This window comes from Amblyomma mixtum, chromosome 4 (assembly GCF_055824585.1).
Source record: "Amblyomma mixtum isolate Tamu chromosome 4, ASM5582458v1, whole genome shotgun sequence".
NCBI lineage: Eukaryota > Metazoa > Arthropoda > Arachnida > Ixodida > Ixodidae > Amblyomma > Amblyomma mixtum.
This window is the reverse complement of record NC_143015.1, coordinates 54,482,529-54,491,319: the sequence shown is the minus strand read 5'-3', so window position 1 is coordinate 54,491,319 and position 8,791 is coordinate 54,482,529. Positions and strand designations below refer to the sequence as shown.

General features: G+C 46.1%; 1 long non-coding RNA gene across 1 annotated transcript; it reads right to left on the bottom strand.

The window, feature by feature from the left end:
- Positions 1-554: 554 nt before the first annotated feature.
- On the bottom strand, positions 555-3,039 carry LOC149346512 (uncharacterized). Its single transcript, XR_016292088.1, has 3 exons — positions 2,900-3,039; positions 2,744-2,832; positions 555-829 (listed from the first exon to the last, which is right to left on the bottom strand). It is a non-coding gene; the product is annotated as an uncharacterized LOC149346512 (long non-coding RNA).
- Between the last annotated feature and the right edge of the window lie 5,752 nt (positions 3,040-8,791).

The following is an 8,791-nucleotide window of genomic DNA, read 5'->3' as shown; positions in this document are numbered from 1 at the left end:
TTAAATAACCTTGTGTACGTGTTGGATGGATGGAAACAACTTTATTACAAAAAAAAAAATCTTTCAGGGTGGTCCCCTACACTGCAAACCGGAAAACTCCCAAAAAGGAGTAAATGGCTCATCGCGTAGCGCACTCCCGAAAAGGGGTTTTGATACTCCTCAGAATAGGAGTGTATCGTCTACTCCTCTGTTTGAAGGGGTACTTTCGGAGTGCTGGAAGGAGTAAAGTGTTCCCACTCTCTAGACGGGAGTTTATTTAGGAGTAAATTTGCGATCACAAAGGAGTTAGCATGGCAATTAACAGAAGTATTATATACTCATTTGCAGCTACTTTTATAGTACATTTCAGGAGTACGTGCCTGTTCCTGTTAAGTAGTTTTGACAGGAAATTTTTTTAGCAATTTCCCTTACTATAAGGTAACATTCATGATGCCCAGACGAGTTTATTATTACACTTGATGAGGAAGCCCATTTGAAATGAAGTATTCCTATGGAAGGCTCATTTTAAAGCCTTCCCAGGAAAAATGCGTCGATGAACTTGCAGTGATTTATTTCAAACAATATTTTATTGTGTACAAAACATTTGAACCAAGTGTTCGGCAGCTTGCTTTCGATGGTTACAGAGAACCAATGTCTTGGCCCCTGTAGAAAAGAAGAAGAGTGCCTTAACCCGCGCTGTCTTTGGGTGCAGAGTTGAAATATCCCAAGGAATGAAAATAGAGATGCCACACTTGAAAGCAAGGAGGGAACCTTGAAATGCTTTGCTGTCAACATACGGGCATGTCATGCTATCGCTGGTTAAAAGGCACGACGTCAAAGGAGGCTCCTTCTGAAAGAAAGATTAGAAAAAAAAAGTGCATCAGAGGAATTACACCTCTAAGCTTGAAGTATGATGTGCTTCAAGTGTAGAAGTCAAGTTCCCAAAGCAGTTCAGAGTGCACTTTTCAATAAAGTAGGTGTTGTTGAAGTTTAAACGTTTCTCGTGACAAAAGATTAGCTAGTAGAACATAGTAGGTAATCAACTAGCTATAATACATATCTGTACCCTGTCGCATGACAGCGGCTAAACGCGTTTTTCAGGGAATCAAAAATTCCAGAGAGCCGCTTTCGTAAACGTTAAGGCAATACGGCGAATGGGAAGCAGCGTCGATGGGGAACATTTTTCCCGTAAAGAATAAAACTAAAAATATAAAATGGTCTTTCCGAAGCACTTGCGCATTCGCGCTGCCTTTGTCTGCGTTCCGGCACTGCAAGAAGCAATGCGATATAATTTTCTTTTTCACTTGTCAGAAGGTTCCCCACACGTTCCAGGCACCATATCAGGACCAATTATTGAAATCAGAACATGCAAACAAAAGACTGCATGTGAGCTTCCACTGCGTGTATGCAAAGCGCTATTTCCTTGATGGGAGAACCCGCAGCCGTGCAATTTGAGGGCGTCGTCATTCTGTGTAGAGGCACGGCCGCTTGATACAAAGCGCAAAGCTTGGTACAGGTCAAAGACAGGGCAAGGGTGACTAACGTAGCAGGCACTGTTAGGAATAGAAAGCTACCACCAGACCCACCCTTCACCGCCACCTGTCGTCTGTTATGCTTTGCCCTCACATTCGTTGCCAGGATTCAAAAGAAAACATTCTAAACAGGTCTATCTGGCTGGGAAAGGAATTTAAGTAGGAAAGAACGCCAACCAAAAAAAAGCGAAAAAAAAAACACGACGGAACCTTCTTGGTTCTTACCAGGTGTGACTGCGAGCGAGTCAAAACGCGTTTTTTAAGCCTTCGATTAGTCATCCGCCGGGTCACTGCTCGTAGACAGTTGATGCAAGAGGGGGATAGGGTTTCTAGGGAGAGTATAAGATTTCCTTGCGTCTGCTGAATGCGCCGTGACTCAAGTAAGAGCGTCCTGCGCGGGTGCGGCTCAGTGTCCAGCACATGAGTTCCCTTGAAGTCAGTCTTGTCAACCCTAGCTTCTTTCCTTCATTTGTTTGACATCCGCTTTGTGCTGCTTCAATTTTTCGGGGAAGTGCTTGGTTTCGCCAATGTACTATGTCCAGCTCGAGCAGGAGATCTTGTATTCTAGCGTATGCTTTATTTTTTTTTCTTTCGCTACCTTCCCGGGATCAGCAGTCCGAACCGGAACGCTTGCCTCCACGAGTTTCACATAATGGAATGTGTTCGGAAACTGCACGCGAAGAGGAAACTTCTTTTCACATTTTTCAAATGCGAAGAGCTTACGAGATACCACATTTTGGAACTAGACGCCTAACGATCCAGAAAGGCAACGCTCAGTATGGTTGCCACCTCATGTCCGCTGCCGACAATCGCTGCTACGGTAAGACGCCACCAACTCGGAAAATGTAACAATTTAGGCAATCTGCTTGAGCGCTAAGGCTTCGCCATGTCCTGTGCTATGACTGAAAAGAAAAAAATCGCTTGCATTCTTTGCATAACAAGGCCCTCTTAAAACACAGGAAAGGAAGCAACACATTAGGGCAGGCAATGTTTTGTTCTCAGCACTGTTCGTAATAACGTGACAAAAATTTCCGGACCCCAAGGCTGTGCATTTTCACCTGTTCATTGCCTGTACAGCTTTTCCATATTCATGGGGCGTGAACGCATGGAGAAAATTTGGTCCCTAGAAGAATTGACCCTACTTCCAGTCGTACATATTGACGTAAACAGCCACGACTGCAGTGCCACACTCTTTTTCAGCCGCATGCAACAACAAATTTCAAGATGCTTACTTAATGACCTCTGTGTGAGCTGGCGCCTCCGGACGACGATGAAGCCTTTCGTCTCCGTGCACCCGGGGTTCACAGCAAGCCTTCGCACACTGAAAAGGGAGCGGCGTTAAGTGCATGCGCGTATGTGGCATCAAAGGAGAGTTTAATACTGCTTACCGCTATACACGACGATGATAATCCGGTCTTTTGTATTCTTGCTGTAATACAGCGAAAGAACGAGGGGCCGTCGGTGTCGAGAAAACTGATGCGTCACACACACACCGCCATGTCGGCGCGGCGAAACGGCAGCAGCCAACTCTTGTACGCTGCGTAGACAATGAACGACCAGCCGCTGCTTCTGCACATATTACTGGCTTGAGTGAGACGTTCATTGCAGCATCTTGCTGCTAAGGTCGATGATGTCCAGTCTCTTATGTCCCGACAAGCGCGCGAAAAGGAGCGGGCGGCAAGCTGGCGGCACCATGCTGGCAGCTGCGGGCAGGTCGACGCGTCACACACCGCCATGTTGGTTCGACTGAGCTAAGCTGGCTAAGCCTCTCGCGGATTGCGTCGTAGGCGATGCAACACCAAGCGTCCTCCGAACACACTGCAGACTTCACAGGCACTGTCTGTGCAGAGCACACTGCTGCGCAAGGCTGCGACGATCCGGTGTCTTGTAACATGACAAACGGGCTTGAAGCAGAAAAAGCAGAAGCGAGCAGGCAGCGACGAGCGAGCAGGCGTCGTCACCTGCAAGTGCAGCGAACCGGCAGCTGCCACTAGGCGGCGGGCAGACACTAAGGAGTGCATAAAGGGTCTGAAGGAGTATTGAAGCCGATATACTCCTGCTTGGAAAAGTAGTAAAATCATGTGAATACTTTATTTTACTCCTCCATTTCGCGACAGCGGTAAAAAAGGAGGATTTCCTCATTTTTACTACTTAAAGTCGATTGCGCAATTTTCAATAAGGAGTTTAAAAGCGGACACAAGCTATTTACCGCCTGTTCCGTATTTATCTGTCCATGTTAGAAAAAATTCTCCTGCGCAAACTACTGGACTATATGGGCTGAAACGCCGACTACAAGGTAGCTTATGATAGTCTTCGTCTTTCGATATGTAATTTAACATCTAAACTTGCCTACATTTTCGGGAATCGGCGAAAAACTGCATTCGGCTGCGGCAGAACTTTTCGTCCAGTCGAGCAAAGAAGCCAGTGTGACAGACTGCGCCATCTGGCGAGCGGTGTTAATTTCAAGGAGCAGACGACACGCACATCCCAAGAAACCGCGCTTCCAGCCCCAAGCCGTGACATCGGTTGCCTCACCACTCGCCAGATGGCGCAACCTGTCAAAGTGGCTTCTTTGCTCGCTTGGACGAAAAGTTCTGCCGCAGCTGAATGCAGTTTTTCGCCGATTCCCGAAAATGCAGGCAATTTTAGGTGTTAAATTACTTATCGAAAGACGAAGACCATCATAAGGTACCTTGTAGTCGGCGTTTTGAGCCCATATTGTTCAGTAGATTGCGCAGTGGAATTTTTCGTAACAGGGACAGATAAATACGGAACACGCGGTATACTTCTATTTGGGCTTATTTGAGTTTGCAGTGTACTGGTCCTGGAGTCCACGGGCTAGTGCTTCACGTAAAGCCCGATCCACTAGCCATTTCTGGCCGGCGGGCTGAGCGGTCCGTAAAGCAGCCTCCCAGGAAGAATGAGTGGGATTGGGGATGGGGTATGGCGGATTGTCCCTGTCCCTGTGGTGCCACACCAGTATGAATTCGTACCAACTCGCCCAATTTTCAACCCTTTTGACCTTAGTCTTCTTAGTGCATTCTGGGCAATGGTCCGGGATATGGGAGCCTGTCTTCTTTAAAGAGTTCTTGTGCTCCAGAAGGCGCTTGTTGAGGCAACGTCCAGTTTGCGCAACGTAAACCTTCCCGCAAGTGAGCGGGAACTCATATACAACTCCTTTTTTGCAGGTTACGTGGGGCTTACGGTGTTTTACGCCACACTCTTGCCGTTTTTCTTTTCTTGTTATGCGTGCGCACAGACCGGACAACTTTCGCGGAGCAGAAAAAACTACTGCTACTCGGTACTTCTTGGCCACCTTCTTGATGTAGTGGGAAGTTCTGTGTACGTATGCTACCACCTCCGGCTATGAACACTTCGTTGGGTCTTTCGCATTGCTCCGCTTGCTGCCCTTCAATTTTTTGACCAAGGACTGCGTCACAGCAAGAATGAGGGAATCAGGGAAGCCTGCCTTTTCCAGCCTTGAGACCTGCGACAAGAAGCCATCGTGCACAGCGTGGTGACATGACTTCGTTAGTGCAGACGAAATACATTGTAAAGCGATAGCCCCTCGGTCAAAAGGGCTATAGCTTTGCAATATATTTCGTCGGCACTAAAGAAGTCATGTCACCACGCTGTGGACGATGGCTTCTTGTCACAGGTCTCAAGGCTGGAAAAGGCAGGCTTCCCTGATTCCCTCATTCTTGCTGTGACGCAGTCCTTGGTCAAAAAATTGAAGGGCAGCAAGCGGAGCAATGCGAAAGACCCAACGAAGTTTTCAAGGCCGGAGGTGGTACCATACGTACACAGAACTTCCCACAACATCAAGAAGGTGGCCAATAAGTTCGGACGAGAAGTAGTTTTTTCTGCTCCGCGAAAGTTGTCCGGTCTGTGCGCACGCATAACAAGAAAAGAAAAACGGCAAGAGTGTGGCGTAAAACACCGTAAGCCCCACGTAACCTGCAAAAAAGGAGTTGTATATGAGTTCCCGCTCACTTGCGGGAAGGTTTACGTTGCGCAAACTGGACGTTGCCTCAACAAGCGCCTTCTGGAGCACAAGAACTCTTTAAAGAAGACAGGCTCCCATATCCCGGACCATTGCCAAGAATGCACTAAGAAGACTAAGGTCGCCTGTTTTCCCCGCTTATCGGACTGTAGAGGATTGTTGAGAAGCCGCGATCAGATTGAACGGAAACTGGTGGAAGCCTATTACACCAGAAAAAAAGAAGATAACTGCATCAGTGGTTCATCTGTGATACTTCACCGACCTGAAATGGTTTTCTTAGATAGATTTCTGTAATCGCCAGCCTTTGGATTTTTTTTTGTGTTCTCTGGTATCCACGTGCTTGTGATTCGCACAGTGGCGCTTGGGTAAAGCGAAGGTATATTAACGGTCTACGTCGAATAAAGCCTGTTGATAGTAAGCGCTCGTCCCTGTCCACTTCTATGTCCGTGTCTTTTATTGCGCCCCTGTGTCCTCCTGAAAAGTTATGAACCAACACGCCCAAATACAAGTGCTTCTGGGGCTTTCATTGTCATGCACAAAAGCATGTTAACGCGAAAGTTTGCCGTGCCTTCCACCAACGCAGACGTCCCTTTTCAAGGAATTTGCTTCTGACAGCGACATTTTGTAAAACTCTGCAATTTTATCGGCACGCTCTCTCTTTTCCAATTGCAGTTTCATGTCTCCACACTCTTTCGGAGTACGAAGGTCAAGTGTGGTCGGAGGCGCAATTCAATGTCCGCGGTTTTCGGTTGCAGGGGTTTTTCGATCGCGGAGCCGTATTTACGCCGCCTGTTAGTTACACCACCGCGGTTGCTCGCTGTATCAGAATGGGAGCCGCCCTCGTGCGTAATAAGCAAGAGTTTTAGTTATAATTACGGCCGCTATAAGTGGGGTAGTCTGTATCGACTAGCCGTTTCTGTGGATTGAGTTGCTTTCGTTATGGACCCATTTCGACGGGCTCTAAAACTGTAAGCACCTGGTATACTTAGACTGCAGCTTGCTCCTAAGAAATTAATAAAAATTATATAGTTTAGTGCGGAATGGTTTCGTTATTCTAGCAGAGCGCAGAGTTGAGCTCACCGTTCAATAGATTATTTTTCATATGAGTGAGTGAATTCAAGCTACCAGATATCATAAAGGCAGGACGCCTAATGATATTTACACTTGGCCACGCAAGGAAAGTAAACACTGCGTACATACTAAAATTTTCAGAAAAAACCGCTGAGTAGATGGTCGGTGTTGGGGATTAAAATTCATTCATCTAGATGCCAGCCAACACAAGCAACCCTTAGTGCTCATTGCGGTAGACGCCTCATTGAAGATGTCCCTTAGCAAAAACTAATAAGTTCGGAATATACGGAGGTCTATTTAAAATGTATTTTAAACATATTTTGTATTCATGAATGCACTAAAAATATGTAGGAAATACGTTTCTGAAATTTCATGCTTGGTATTCGAAATATATTTTTAAAATGTGCCAAAAATACCTCACTTAAAGCATACTTCGAGAACTTTTCAAATACATGAAAAAATATGCATGCAGTTTTAGCATCTTGTCAGTGTATTAAAAGTGTATTTTCGGAAATATGAAATTAATTCATCGAAAGTATACTTCAATTCTAGAAAACGGGCAGCCCTTGTAAACGTATATGTATGCAGTTTTAGCATCTTGTCAATGTATTAAAAGTGAACTTTCGTAAATATGAAATTAATTCATCCGAAATATATTTCAATCCTAACAAACGGGCAGTCCTTTTAAACGTCTTTGCACACTTCTAGCTGCCATGAACAGTCGAGTGCTCGAAATCGTGTTTCGGGAAATGGCATTCGCGTGTCGTCAATGTATTTGAAGTGTACTTCCGTAAATACGTAATTAATTCGTCCAAAGAACACTGAAATTCTAGCAAATTGGCAGTCCGCATTAGCATATTTGCAGCGCACTACAAGCTGTCGTTGAACAATCTAATGCTCAAAATCGAGTTTCGGGACATCGCATTTTGGTGCTGGCCATCTATATAAAGTGTACTTTCGTAAATACGCAATTAATCCGTCTGAAGTATATTTAAATTCTAACAAATGGGTTGTCCGCGTAAACATATTTGCATTACACTTCAAGCTACCGTGGAACAATCTAGGGCTCGAAATGACGTTTCAGCGAAGAGTGAAAACTTTCCCTTTCTTGTCATCCTTTCGTTTATGGTAACTTCTAGCAGGAAGGTGATCACCACTTATACCCCTGCTACACGGGCGCTTCGAATGCCTTCCAGCCGAATGTCATCTAACGATGCTACATGTGTTCTGTCTAAGAGAGTGCTTGAAGATAATATTACGCCAATGAATATTAACCGCGTCAGCATGAAATTTCCCCGGGAGTGCGCCGATGAGGACGACTGCACTCATACTGTTGTTTAATCGCTTGTTTACATAACATAAAACGCAATCTGCGCTTTGGTTCTAATAAACAATCTGTTTTCTTTTTTACTGGTTGTACTCGTGATTGTTTACGCAGTGGTACAATGTGTGGGAAGGGATGATGCGATCGCACGCCTGAGAAAGCCGGGTTGTTGGCATCGCGCAGGACTGGCGCTTCTCGCTTCTTGTCCCGGCTTTCTTCGACGTGACCAGTACTTCTTTTTAAACTACTTTATCCAGAAGTATGTATGGCGACTGTTCGCTTTAACTGAAACGCCCTAACTTGTTATCCACAAGCTAGCGACGGCGACGACTGCTGCTGGCCGTAAAGCACGGCTCGGCAGTCTGGGTCACACCGGCGATTCCCGTTCTTCGTACGCGTGCCCTGCGATGTAAGCAATAGTTGATTTCAGGTCACTGTTGCCAAAACTACACCTGGTGACCATTTGCATTCGCTAAAGCTTGTGATTCGCTCTTCACAACCGCCGAAATCACAGATCCATCCCTGCGAACTCGCTGGGCCTAGTCGTCGCGGAAAGGAACAGAGCCGTCGTCGATTGAAACTGATTTGGCAAGCGCTTATCGCTGGTGAGTGTTCAGGTATGCACACGTGAAATATAGCCGTTCGTTTCGCTCATTTAGAAGCGCGAGCATGCACACACCGCCGCCTCATCACCGTGCTCTCGCTCAGCCGCCGACAAGGCTGACCGTCCGCCGACCGGATTCGTCGGTGTCGTTGGCCTGAAAAACGTGTCCCTCTAGAATCATATTATAGTAAACTAGATATTTCACTATAATTACATGCTGTTCTTCAGCGTGATATATACTGTCGTTGTCGGACTAGTGTGACCGCCGTCGTCGTCGT